The 13,396-nt window shown below is 39.9% G+C and overlaps 1 protein-coding gene across 1 annotated transcript in view; it reads right to left on the reverse strand.

The window, feature by feature from the left end:
- perm1a (PPARGC1 and ESRR induced regulator, muscle 1a) overlaps nucleotides 1-12,720 on the reverse strand; it is a 25,338-nt gene extending 12,618 nt beyond the window's left edge. Inside the window, exons 1-2 of the mRNA XM_014015752.1 lie at nucleotides 12,460-12,720; nucleotides 323-436 (exon numbers count right to left, since the gene is read on the reverse strand). The gene's annotated coding sequence lies outside the window, so the exon portion shown is untranslated. The remainder of the gene's footprint in view (nucleotides 1-322; nucleotides 437-12,459) is intronic.
- Nucleotides 12,721-13,396: the final 676 nt, after the last annotated feature.

The following is a 13,396-nucleotide window of genomic DNA, read 5'->3' on the forward strand; positions in this document are numbered from 1 at the left end:
TATATATATAGGATTGTGCTTAGATTTGTGATCAGGCATCTGCCTTGTCCAACATAAGTCTCAAATCTCTCTCTATATAGAGCTATATCTCACCAAACCAGGGCCAGAACTCACTTAGAACCAGTTCCACCAGCATCAAAAATCCCCTCCGGTGCTACAGCAGCATTAACACATTTCTGGACCAGAGTGATGAACCGCTGTGGAGCTAAAGGTCAGTTCATGGAGACCAGTGAATATGTTGTAAGCCAAGCTATGTGTAAAAAAAACAAACAAGTGGGTGTAGCATTTAGTGCGAGTGAGAAAGAATAAAATGGATCTTTACCTTAAAAGATGTATTGTTAGTWGCATCACAGGAGCTCATTCTCTAATTTTCCAGTTTTGTGTTTTCGTCWGGTGGAAAAATAAGATCCATGCTTTATTTTCGTCATGTCATCATCTAAAAAAGAGAGGAGTGAAAACATAGAAGTGGTTTATTTTGCCTTAGCAGGTTTGTGATCATTCGTCAGTGAGAATACATCACCTAGTAACCTCCTCCTCTTCTCAGAGAGAAGCTTGATAACGTGTTTACTCTGTGTTTACCATCTGTCTAGCTGTGTGAGAAATCCCTCTTCTCCTGGAAGTCTCGGCGGGTTAATAAGTTATTAAAGGGACAAAGAGCTGACATGCCCCACCACCACAAACCAAACGATGGCCTTCCTTCCTTTGGCCCAGGTCACTGGGGTTATCAGCAACAGGGGAACAATAGGAAGTGGTGAGACCAATCACTGCTGCACATCACTCACCTCCTGCAAGCCTTTGCAGGGATCTCCACAGTGCTGCTGGGAAACAGAGCTGGCCGTCGACTATTCTCGTCACATGCAAAGCCCCATCAGACTCCAGCGCTGTCACCACTAAGGCAAGCGTGTCACTTGTCATGAAATACTGTATGCATCTGAACTCTTATTTTTTTCAGGACTTCCAGCGCCTTAAGTTGTTAAAGATCAGGGCACAGTTTATTTGGGCTTTCTTTAGAAAGAGAAGACTCTACCAATAAAAAGAAAAAGTAAAAACAAAAAATAATGTAATTGTTGCTAGAAGGAAGTAACACGGGGGTTAGTTTTACCAGCTCATGTCCAGCTCAGGGTTTGTTAACTAATCAATCTCTGTAAGGACTTTGCAACGGTTCATAACCTTAATGATGTCTTGTTAACAATCGTTCACTCATCAGTCACTGATAAGTCACTGGTTGGATGTCGTAACTCTGCTGTTGTTTCAGATAGTTTAACTAGGCACTTAGATTATGAATAATCACATTTCCAAACCAAACAGAAAGAAAGTGCAACARTTAAGGCAAGAGTTAACCAAGAATTCAAAATAATAGATTCACAAAGTTTTGGGTTGTTTTMATTTGTTGGTGGATCCCTTTAATACGAGTGGAAATAAAGTCTTATTTTGAAATTTGTCATAGTTATGTTTTTGAAATGAGACAATTTTAAAAGGATTTTATAATGTTTTTCAGGAGACGGTTCAACATGAAGATAAACTGTGTCAACATGAAGTTCACAAGTGGCACCTAACTCCTGATAAAAGTGCTATWTTTGGAGCTAATTCATGAACATGCAGCCAGTTTTCAGGATGTCTCCGGTCCTGTAAGAAAACATAGCAAATTGTGCAGGTTACCACCTTGTCAAAAGCAGCTTATAAATCACAGCTGAGCCCCTCGGTGCAGCGCCTCAGACAGAAACTTTACTCAGTCTGTGTAAAATGCCTGTTTGTGTGCACTGTACCCTCGCCACCCTCTGGATCTGAGTCAGCCCTGAGTGGGCGTCGAGCTGCTGCGGGCACGGGCCGTCCCCTGGCCTGAGCAACCTCTGTGTGAACCTTCTCCGGCCGGGCAGAAAAACTGAGACAGGGCACGGTTCTTTTCTCCTTATTGAGAAAAATGCTTCTCATTTGTGGTCAAACAGCTGCTTATTTCCTTTTCCACATCTGCAACTTGTTTGCCTCCTGTTGCCGTGGATCACCCACTATGGAAAAACAGACATTTAACCTCTGTGSACAAGATTTATCAGTGAGCTGAGGGGTAAACTGTATAGCTTACCGCCTTGTTTGTCTGGTGCTTAACGTTTGCTAATGATGCGTAGCTTTGAGGTTGAATGAAACATTCTTGGACGTACACTTTAGACGTTATTAACTCTTGGTTACATAAAGGTGAAGAAGACTTTGGGTAATGTAGGACTGAAAATTAGCACAACCAGTATGAGATGCCAAGTGTAAAATAAAATGTTTAAAAAATGTAACTAATACATATTTAGCTCACTTTGAGTGTTAAAGATTTCCACTAACATTTTAGTGTTATTTAGCTGATTTTTAATGAATGTTAAGAAAATATATGTAAATCCTATTCAAAATGTGTAAATCTAAATGTATAAGTTACTGTTGGTGCTCGGCTCTTGTTAGGATGTCATTAACCTGAGACAAAAGCAACCGCTAACACTTCAATCCTGCTAACGGGTCCCTACAAGACATCAAACTTACTGTTGCGGCTGGCGTCCGAGCTTCACTTCAAACTGCCAGAACACAGTTACCATCCATGTTGTTTTCTATTAAGACATTTTGAATTTAGATTTTAAATACTATCTTCAGCAGCGTTAGAAGTGTTAGCAGCAGCTAGCATTAACATTTGTCACAGGATGATGACATCATCATAGTGAGCGAACATGAACTGCTTCTAACTCTGGAAAAGTGTTTTTAAAATCTAAATTCAAAATGCGTTAATTGAAAAAAGTAACAATAAAATGTTAGTGGAAAATGATAGTGAGCAAAATAATGAAAATATTTGTGATATTTAAAAAAAWTTTTTACACTTGGCACCCAATAAAACAGCCAGTCAAAGCAGCTTGGCAGTTTGTGAGGATTTGCAGAGATCAGACCATTTACTTTTAATACATCAGGTCCCTGATAAGTGTTCCTGTGCTCGTCTCTCTTTAGGGGTGCAGCTTTCTAAAGAAAGTGTCTCCTTTTGTACGATGCCAGGGGCCAAATGAAGAGCTCGAGGAGCGTTGAAGCTGTTTGTTTGGTAGCCGCCTGACTGAAAGGGTAATAAGAAGCGCTGGCTGATGCGGTCGTCTTTTTTAAACAAGCCAAAACAAAACCMCCCAAAACAGGTCAGAGGTTGCCTTGACTAATGTTGTTCCCTCCCAACGTCCCCAAACTGCAATCCTGTATAGACCGCATACTGAAATACTAAACAATCTAAACAATTTGACAAAATTCACAGTTTAAATTTTCTTCACTTAAGAATTTTTATTTCTAAAAAAAATACTCACAGTTTTACAGAAATTAGCTATTTGTTACATTTATATTAAACTTTATTCATAATAATTTTATAATAATCGGTTTCAACTTAGGAATACTGAAGCATGAAAAAAGTGAAATGAACTCAACATTTATTCATGAAACACGACCTTCTCTGCTGTTGAAGAAACAAATGCAAACAAAGAAAAGCTTTGAGAGAAATACCTGTAGCTTTTGGCATTTTTACTAATGTGATAACTCACCGTGTCCCTCTAAGTTTTTTTTTTTTTGCTTTTTCCGTTAAAGACGTTAGCTGTGAATAGCATAAGGTCATTGTCTATGCAAAATGGCAAAAATTAGAGTGTCTGTCAATAATATGTTTGTTTTGTGTTTTCCATGTTACATATCCAGACAGAGACAATAAAAGTAGCCTTCTTTCCATTTTTATTATTATTTTGTCAAGAAATATTTATCTCTTCRTACACACAGCTCTGCCATGCAGTGTAATTGTGTACCACAAAGACAGTTTTGATTTGAATAGCGCTGCCTACACCGTGTATCCTAGAAAACACACACTGGAAAAACCCACAAATTGCCTCGAGGGTTCGTAAAGAATGTGCTTTCAAAAGCTGAGGTGATGGTAGCTGAAGAAAATGGGCCAACATAAACCAGATACTTGAGCAACTCATTTTAATTTTAATCTATCTACAAGGAGTGCAGCATGCTGGGAGAAGGCCTCCCAACCACCGTAGCCTGGGAACACGCCAGCTCATCTTGAGAACTTCCACTCGTTTCTTCCCGTCCTGTCCTCTGTTTTTGAGCTCCTGCTGGGTTGTAATATAACCTTGTGGGGGGGCTGTAAGAGGTTAGTGCTTTCAGTGGGTATGTTACAGCTAAAGCTGTTGGACTGCTACACGATATTACTGAATTACTAGCCGCTGCTTTGAGGTTGCTGAGGTGAACTGCTCGGTTGCGGCTGGAGCTCTCTCAGTAGGATCTGGTTGATTAAAATGGCTTCTCGCCATGAGAAAACCAACATCGTGCATTAAAATGATAAGCTGGGGCGGCTGAATGTTCCCACAACAATCAGGACATGACAAGGTGAACGTATGGAGACACAGAGAAAGATTTAAAGGGGTGAAGCTGTTTTAATTTTGTCTCACAGGAAAGAAAGAAGCCGATTAGCTTCATGAGATCTAATGTCAGATTTTATATGTTTTACGTTAATAATGTGCAGACAAGGTAATAAGAGACTTTACTTGTGACTTTAGCATCATTTTGTCAAGGTTTTAAGGCTGTTTTTCAAATCCAAGTTGCACACAGAACATACAAGGAACTTGAGTCAAAAATACAATTAAATTCAAAAATACTTTATTGATCCCAGAGGGAATTTAGATGTTGTAACTCATTTAACTAAAGCGTTATCATAGATGGTGATGGCTGTGTCTGTAGCAGTCTGTATTACAAGGAAATTGAAGAAGCCCATGACTGAAGACACTCTTTTTCTATGACAGTCTGGAAGATGTTTTAATCAAAATAAATCACTAACAGGGCAGCCAAACACTTCTGGGGAAACCAAGACTGGTACTTACAGTACTCAATGCAGAACTGCCCTACTGATACAAAGACTACACAGGATATCAACCATTTTATTTATATAGCACATTTAAGTGTTGACTAAAGTGTTTCACATGGAGGAAAAAACATACAATGCATTTAAAACCACGAGTAGAATAAAAGGCCTAAAACTGATAAAGGATACAATTCCAAATTTCTGATGTAACTCAAACCAAACATGAATTAAAAGCCAGAGTAAATGAATGAGATTTCCTGCAGGATTTAACAGACTTAACAAACTCAAACAAACTCAATACATGAAGACACTAATGAAATGAAATGACAAACRCCTGTGAGAAGCTCAAACAGGAGTGGAAGGGGCTGGGGAGGAACAGGTAGCACAGACACAGGGAAAATGAACACAGAATGGAAACTAATTAAAAGAAAACACAAACCCTCACAAGTTTAGCTCAGTCTAAAATGATTTATCATCTGAAACATAGGTAGACATGAACACTGGTTAGACTAAAATAAAAAAAAATGCATGAATATATTTAGACCACAATGCATCGCAAAATACTGACTTTGAGAATTAGCATCTGTGAAATGGTCAATATGGCCGACTCCTGCATGAACAGGTGTGATAGCTGCAGGAACAAACGTTTTATTTTCACTTCTATTGGTTTGTATCTCAGTAAACCAGTCTCAAACACACGTAGTAGTGTTAAACCAACCCCCCGCCCCTTCCCCCTCCCCGCCCAAAAAAATCCTTTTTACTACATGAAAATAGCCTTCATATTACAAAAACTGCATGCTGAATGTTTGAGGTAGCGTTTGTGTTGTGCAATAAGGGAAGCATTTGAGACTTTCAGTAAATGGTTTTAAAGAGTAACAAACACCAAGTTATTTAGGTTTACCATCATGTTTCCCAATCAATTCAACCCCAAAAAAATTTCACCCAACATATTTTTGCCGGGGCACCGTCACTGCACCCTGGGCTTTGAGCGATTGAAAACTTTTATGATTGTTTAAAAAGCATGGGCATGTTTGAGTTCATTTTCTTTTATCCAGAAGGATAACTAATAAAATACTGCTGCAGACATTTTGATCTAAAAAACCGACTGGAATGTAATGTAATCTATTTACCTGATCCACAGAAACCGATAATAACAGATAAATTGTCTATACTTTTTATTCATTTTTGTGTTTGTGATGAAACACATAAACCTCAACATTCACAAGTCAGCTCTTTCCCGTTTTCACCTCAGGTTACAGTGTCCCTTTCGCTCCTGCTGTTTCACCTTCCATTAAATGACCATTGTCTGTGCCCCTGCCCTGAGCCAACCAGCCACACAAAAACACACAAACAAACAAACAAACAAACAAAAAAACAAACAAACAAAAACCCTTTCCTGCGAAGAAAAGATCCCCACGGCTACAAACGCCCCAAGGACGAGCTCTCCTGATGCTCACTTCTGTTAAAGTTTAAACCGTCTCTTTCCATTCAGTGACACCTGTGCGGAGATGCTCCCGCTCAGCTGATAAAAGTGAAAATCCAAATGATTGACTGCTCAGTTTATAAACGACTCTAATTCTTTTTGTGAGCTCTCGCTGCGTGAGACTATTGTTGTGAGCAGAGGTCGTGTGAGACAGTGACTTTAAGAAGAATCCAAGCAAGTCAATGCTGCTTAGAAACCTTGTGTTGCTGTTTGTCCTTGTTACTGCAGCACTACAACATGGCAAAGCAACAGAAGCATGACTCATATATAGATGGCCACGCACTCGGGCACTTCCTGCTGCRTCCTGCTTTCAGTCTGGAGCTATTTCAGAGGTTATTGATGTGTCTGCCAACTGGGAGCTTTTCTAAACAACTACCCTGCTGCAACAGGTTACAAGTCCTGCTTTCCGCTCATTAGACTCTAATTGATTGTAATCTGGCCTTTGAGAAGTGCTGGCCCACTATGGGGTTGTTCTGCACATGTGAGTGCCCCCACTGTCCCTTCTTCTTGTGCACCTCACCCACCAGCAGGGTCTGGAGTACAGACACAATCGGTCCTCTCAGATGGAATCGTTAAAGCGGGAGGGAGAGCATGAGCTCTTTTATACATCAGGCCTCCGAGGACCAGCTTGAGACCAGGGACAGTAGCCGCTCCGTCTGCCCAGTGGGAGAGCCCCATCCTGGGCAGYCTATTGTTGGCCTCAGCCCTCGAAACGGCGGCCTGCGGTTCTGGCTGCATTGGCTTGATTTGTATACCGAGGTCCCGTACTAAAGAGTGTCATGCAGGGGCGCTGGGTCAATATTGGTTTTGAAAGCTGGAGGGGAAAAAAATGTCAAAATGTTAAATTCTATTGACTTCCTCCTAGTGTTGTTTGTTTCTATGGCAAAAAGCCTAGTGGGTCATTAGTGTAAACAGGGCTTTGTCTTAGGGATCAGCTTCCAGCCGGAGGTTCAGGGAACAAAACTTAGAGATAGAGTCTGGCTTGGCTTCAAAGTGGCAGAGCTGACGAGCTAAAAAACAAATGCCTTAAATAAAGGGGATACAGCAAACTGTTCAAAATCTGTCATATTGTAAAGTAAAAAAAATCTTAATCTTATTTCTCTTTCAAGTACTTAAACCGGTCACCTCCTGTCAGTATGTCCTTTGCACTAGAAGAGCTGTCTTAGCAGCACATTTCTCTTCCTGTTTCCCTCTGCTCTGTTTTTGTTCAGCCTTCCAGGAATATGGGTTTCTTCTTTTTAATTAATGCCGAATTGTAAAACTCTAATCCTACATTGTTCCCCACCCTTGACTTCCTTGCTTTCCACCCCCACTTTTTTTGCTTGTTTAAAACAAACTTTATAGGGTGGCAGACTTTTGTGTGACTTCAACAAGTCATTTCCTCTGTGAGGAGACAGGGAGGGACTGTAAAAGCACTGACGACAAAGCACATATGGTCATTTTTTTAAACCATAGATTATTTCTCTATCCTCTCACTCATATGTTGCAAAAATGAAACCTGAAATGAGTCAATCCTCTGATTCCTTCTGGTGCTGTGTTATAACTTTTAAAGTAGACCTTTCTTGCTTTAAAGTCCTTCTTTTTCACATTTAAATCATTCAATTGGGGTCTATATAAAGTGGAACTGCAGTGCTTTGTTCTGTATTCCTTCTTAATGTAACTCCACAAGCCCCTCTTTCATCCCTTTTCTGAGTTGTGTTTAGATCAACTCATTTTGAGGCTGTCTCTTTAAATCCAAACAAGTTGCTTCACACCCCGCCCCCTTCCAGCTTCCAGATTGGTCCACTCCAGCATGATAGACGAGTATACAGCCTTCTATAGCACAGAAACATCTTAATTACAAATTAATTAACAGATGTCAACAACAGGAGACTTGTCCATCCAGCCTTACATGATGGAGCCAGAGTCTGACCCAAAGCCAGAGGAGAATGAAGACAACAAAACTGTAGTAAAGTCCAGACCTTATTTTGCAATTTTGTCACAAATACTGTGATAACAGTTCAGAAAATGTCATAAAAAACAGAGAAAACTGAACAGGTTGAAAATTTTGACCCAAACAGAATATAAACTTATTTATGCAGCACCGAGAGAAACTAAATTAAACTTTTCTGCACTTCTAGAGTAAACAAAATGCATTTAACAGCTAGAAAAGTAGATGTTGCATATGCCACCTTTTAATAAATTACTYAGCAGTTTCATGCTGTGTTTAAAATCACAGTACTACAAGCTGACACATCTCTCACTGCTTACTTTTCATCTAGTCTTAAGAAGCTCAAAGTGTTTTACAGATTTTCCCTTAGGAGAGTTTAACAAGGTCTGCTTTGACACCCAAACTGTTTTTATTTTAGTATATTTGTCCAAGTTAATAATTAGGTTTTGGATGTGGCGTATTGAAGTGACAGAAAAAATAACAACAATTTGAGGTACTTGAAGAGACCAAGACCCCACCACCCCTACTCCCCTGCCCTCTCTCAACCAGGCCAGATACTTTATTGAAACTCAGTTGGTAAGTGTGTTTGACTCAAGTGGAAAAAAAGGCCCCAAAACAAGCTCAGAGAAAGGAATCTGCCACCATGGTGAGTGTGCACATGTCAAAGAAATGTAATAGTTGTGAAAGGAGGGAGCATGTGGTTATGGCACAACCTCCAAATCCCCAACAAACAGCCCACAGCTCCCTTCAGTAAGGTTGACTTTACATGAACATATTTGCTCTTTGTGATAGCCGGCTTTTCACCGGCCCCTTCTGCTGAGAGAACGAGCAAACATTTCCCTCTCCCCCATGGATCTGCTGTTAACCAGTGACTGAAAGACGAGGAACAAAAGAGGGGAAAGAGCASTCAGAAAGTTAAAGAGAAGCTGTCTAAAAGCACTGAAGTTTAAAAAGAGGATAAATAGACCATGTTTGACATYGCTGATACTGATAACAACTTTAACGCAAAAGGGGGTAATGATAAGACATGTTTCAATGTTTTGTTTTTTTCATGTCATTAGAATACCTTTTGAAATTAGCAACAAGAACTGTTTATATTTCGTAGAGTTGTCAGTGATGCCATTTTTAAAAAGAGTGAAGTTTTAAATGTCCACTGTAAAGAATTGTTGGACAAATCACATCTCACTGTGAATGCCCCACTAACAAAACAACCTCCTTATGGACAAAATTAACTGTAGTGATGGGAACAACCTTTGGCTTAACTGTTTCCTTCCTTTTTATTAAAAAACATGTTTTAGTTTGTTCAAATAAAATTTAATCTTTGATTTTTTAAAATCAGACTACTGTGTTCAAATGTATGAAGATTCTCATGACTTCCTGATTACTTCATCGTTTATAAAAAATAATAATAATACTAAAAATGAAAACATAGCTACCTCGTTGTTTAGTTCAGTTGTAGAAAAACATTAAAATGTTGAAAAAACATTAGYCGAAGCGAAGCATTATGCTTCCCACACCATGGAATGACATCATGAGAAAGCACCTGTCACAAAACTTGCTGCGTGCCCAGGAAGCAGCTGCTAATCTATTGTAGTCTGGAGTTTTGGTTCATGGACGACATGAACTTCTCAACAAAGCCCCAACAATGATCTAAGTAGGAGGTGTGAAGGATGTGCCATTTTAAATGAAGTGCAGTGTCAGCCATTGACTTGTTTTTATTGAGCAATCAAGTTAACGATGTAACAGATTTGTTCACACTTAGGTGTTTATCTGGCTTACAGCACATCGGCAGAGTGTCTGAACTCCACCTGGTATTCAACCACACATATGAAAACACACAGATTTATACTGTGTCTTTATTTATTTATTTATTTATTTATTTATTTATTTATTTATTTAGACAAGTGAGGACCAGTGTTTATTTCTTTATAAACCAATAAACTATATTTTCTCAGCAATTTTATTTAAAACCTAAGGCATAATTTACTAAGGCAGGTGACTGGATCTAAATTTCAAACTACCCCAAATCAGAAAAAGCTTATAAAGAATGAAAAGTATGAACAAAAAACTCGGTACTCCACATTCCTGACATATCTGACACAGTATTGAACTTGTTTCCAGTGTGTGTTGGACTTTATCTGGGCTGCTCGTTATCCCTGGCCCTGTTTGTGGTCGTGGACAGGATTCTTGATTCACGTGGAGAGGAAGGTGTTGGCTTTGAGAACTGCAGCGTTCTGCTTTTTGTAGATGATGTGGTTCTGTTGGTGTCTCCAAACCATGACCTTCAGGAGGCTCTGGAGCTGTTCACAGTTGAGCATGAAGCAGCCGAGACGAGAGTCAGCTCCTGTGAGTCTGAGGTCAAGGTTCTTGACTGAAGAAATATAGAATGCTCCTTCGAGGAGTTGGAGGTGAGTCTCGGCCACAAATGGGGCAGTTTTGAGATGTGAAGCAACAAACGATAGATGTGGGGTTTGTGTGCAGTAATGAAAGTGCTGCTCTGGTCTCTGATGGTAATCTTACACTGGTTCATGGTGGCAGTGGCCGAACTAGGATTTTTCTGAATAAGAGGCCACCAAGGGGTCACAATATTTATGAAGGGGTCAAGTATATGTTCAACATCCTTGCACACAAATCCCTAGTTTTGGTAAGATAGATACATTTAACCAGTCATGCATATTCAAACGTGTAATTTAAAAATAAAAGCTTGCACACTAAATTCTTCTTACCAATTTTACATGCATTTTTACTGTATAAAATATCCTTAAACACACAGCATGTGATAAAATCCAGCCATTGTCTGTCAGCTGAAAGACTTTTTCTGCAGGATTGTTCAAATTTTCTTAAGAAGAGAATAATAATTCTGTAAGTTTGATTCATATACTTTTTTACTTGACTCGTTAGCCCCACTGGTGTCTGAACATGGAACATCACCCACAATCATTGCTCTTGAGCCAGATGAGTGACAGGACAGGGGCACATCAGGGGGCCAATCAGAGTTCACCTGGGACCAATGCCCCTGTGGCCCCGCCCMTAGAACTGCCCCTGCRTGGTGGTAAAGAAGGGGCTAAGTGAGAAGATGGTGGCTGGGCTCAGTCTTAATGTAGTATCTCAGTGGTGCAACTAGTTGGCARCTCAAAATTGCAAGAAATTTAAGAGAATTTCGGCAAATTTTTCAGTTTCAGTCTCACCGAGTTCTAAGTGTTTGATCTAATCGAGCTTTGCGACTGTGTTTTGAGCGGCCAGCTTTTGATAATCACAAACTATTTTTGTGTGAACGACTGGCAGAACCGCTACGACCTGCTTCGTGCCCACCTTAGCAGCTTACCCCACCTTTATAGTTTCAGTACAATTTTTGAAAAATAAGCAGATTTCAACCTGTTTTTTTTTTTGTTTTTTTTTTTGACTTGGCTAAAGAAAATGGAAAATTCTYGCAATCATTTCAAAACATTTTGAAGACTTTTTCCATTATATGACTCACTGGGAGGAGATGACCAGAAAGTCGRGACTTGCTGAAGCTATACAAACGTTTTATTACATAAATAACATAATCAATAATCAAAAGCATGGTGTTATTTCACTCAAGTCATTACTCTTTTCTGTACTGTGGGAGGCACTGTTGGATGTCTGGGATTACCTGATGCAGCAACTAAAAGAAATATTCAGCCCTGAGAAAAACAAACAGCCTTTCAAACAGTTGTAAAGTGTAACCTGTGCGCTTAGGTCACACTGATGAATATGTGAAATAATGGTGTGATCAGCACTTCCTCAGTTTTGTTGCACTAAAATAGTTTAAGTGGAACAGGAAAACTGTAAATAATAATAAAATTAAAATAAAAATCTGAGCTTTGTTCAGTAGTGGACTTTACGTGCCTTTAGGCGAAAAAACGTGGGACAAAAAATAATAATCAGTGTCTTTTTTCCCTTTACAATAAATAAGTACATCCACTAATCCAGTACCACAGGTGCACAAATACCTGTGTAAGCAGAGTTAATACTGATAAACGATCCTGAAAGGGAAAAAAAGGGAACAAGGAAAAGTTCCCACACTTTGACTGTTTTGTTTCTCTATGTCCTTTTTTTTCCAGTCCTGCCAAAATGCAAAGCGGTGTGCCAGCCATGAATGAAAAATAATGATGGGGGTGGAGGGGTGAAAGAGAATCGAGTAGAGAAGAACCAACACTGACTCGTGTAACTCACCTGTTGGTGCGAGTTTTTGTTTAGTGTTCATTCAGACAGCAGGCGGCTGGGCGGCCCCTCCCTGAGGCTGCCTCGGTTCCCAGGTAGAGAGAGAGAGAGAGAGAGAAGAGATGGGAGGAGAGTTCCCACCACGCTTCTTAACCGTTCTCACCGCATCTCATTGGTCAGTGGTTGCCTCATCGTTGAAACATGACACGACTGCAGCCGTGCAGGCAGGTGTGTGAAGCTGCAGGGCAAAGAGGAGCTGGTGAGTGTGTGCCAGACACGAGGACAAAGAGAGGCGCGAGGAGGAGGAGGAGGAAGCTGATGAGAAAGTTTCGCTCAGCTTTTTTCATGCCATCAGACTCTGTGTCACACATGTGAAGAGCAGTTGTGTGTTTGTGCACGGCAGCAGTTTTCAGCAGCTGCTTCACCAACCTGAAGTCGTGTGTACACAAACAGAGGGTATTTTGCCGATACATAGGCAAATGAGCCTTTTTAATCAAATGGTGGTGGTTCCCACACTCATGTCTGCAACATTATCTTTTTTAATCAGTCTGTGTTTTTGTTCAAGCCACTGCCGCACGAACTCTATGCAAATAATTTGAAAAAAAATCATACAATAAAGTTCTATGAACAGTTTGCCCTCAGCAGTTTTGTGCTCTTTGCACCATGATGCAAAAAAGCACAGTGAATCTAAAATTGTTATTTAGCTTGAAACATTCGTTTAATGTTGATAGTCAACAAGCATTTGCCTGTTTCAGTTTTTTTTTATATAAAGCCTTGGCGGTTGACATGAGTATCACGTTCTGCGATAGTAAAAAGCAAAACAGTTAAAGGGGGACATGCTAGAAACATGTTTTCCTTGATTTTACCCCTCAATATTTACATGTATACTTTTCCAACCGCCTCTCTAGGAGCATTTTTTTTTTCATTTTGCATGTCTGGAAACTAGAAA

The sequence above is a fragment of the Austrofundulus limnaeus genome, unplaced genomic scaffold, assembly GCF_001266775.1.
Source record: "Austrofundulus limnaeus strain Quisiro unplaced genomic scaffold, Austrofundulus_limnaeus-1.0 Scaffold134, whole genome shotgun sequence".
Taxonomy (NCBI): Eukaryota; Metazoa; Chordata; class Actinopteri; order Cyprinodontiformes; family Rivulidae; genus Austrofundulus; species Austrofundulus limnaeus.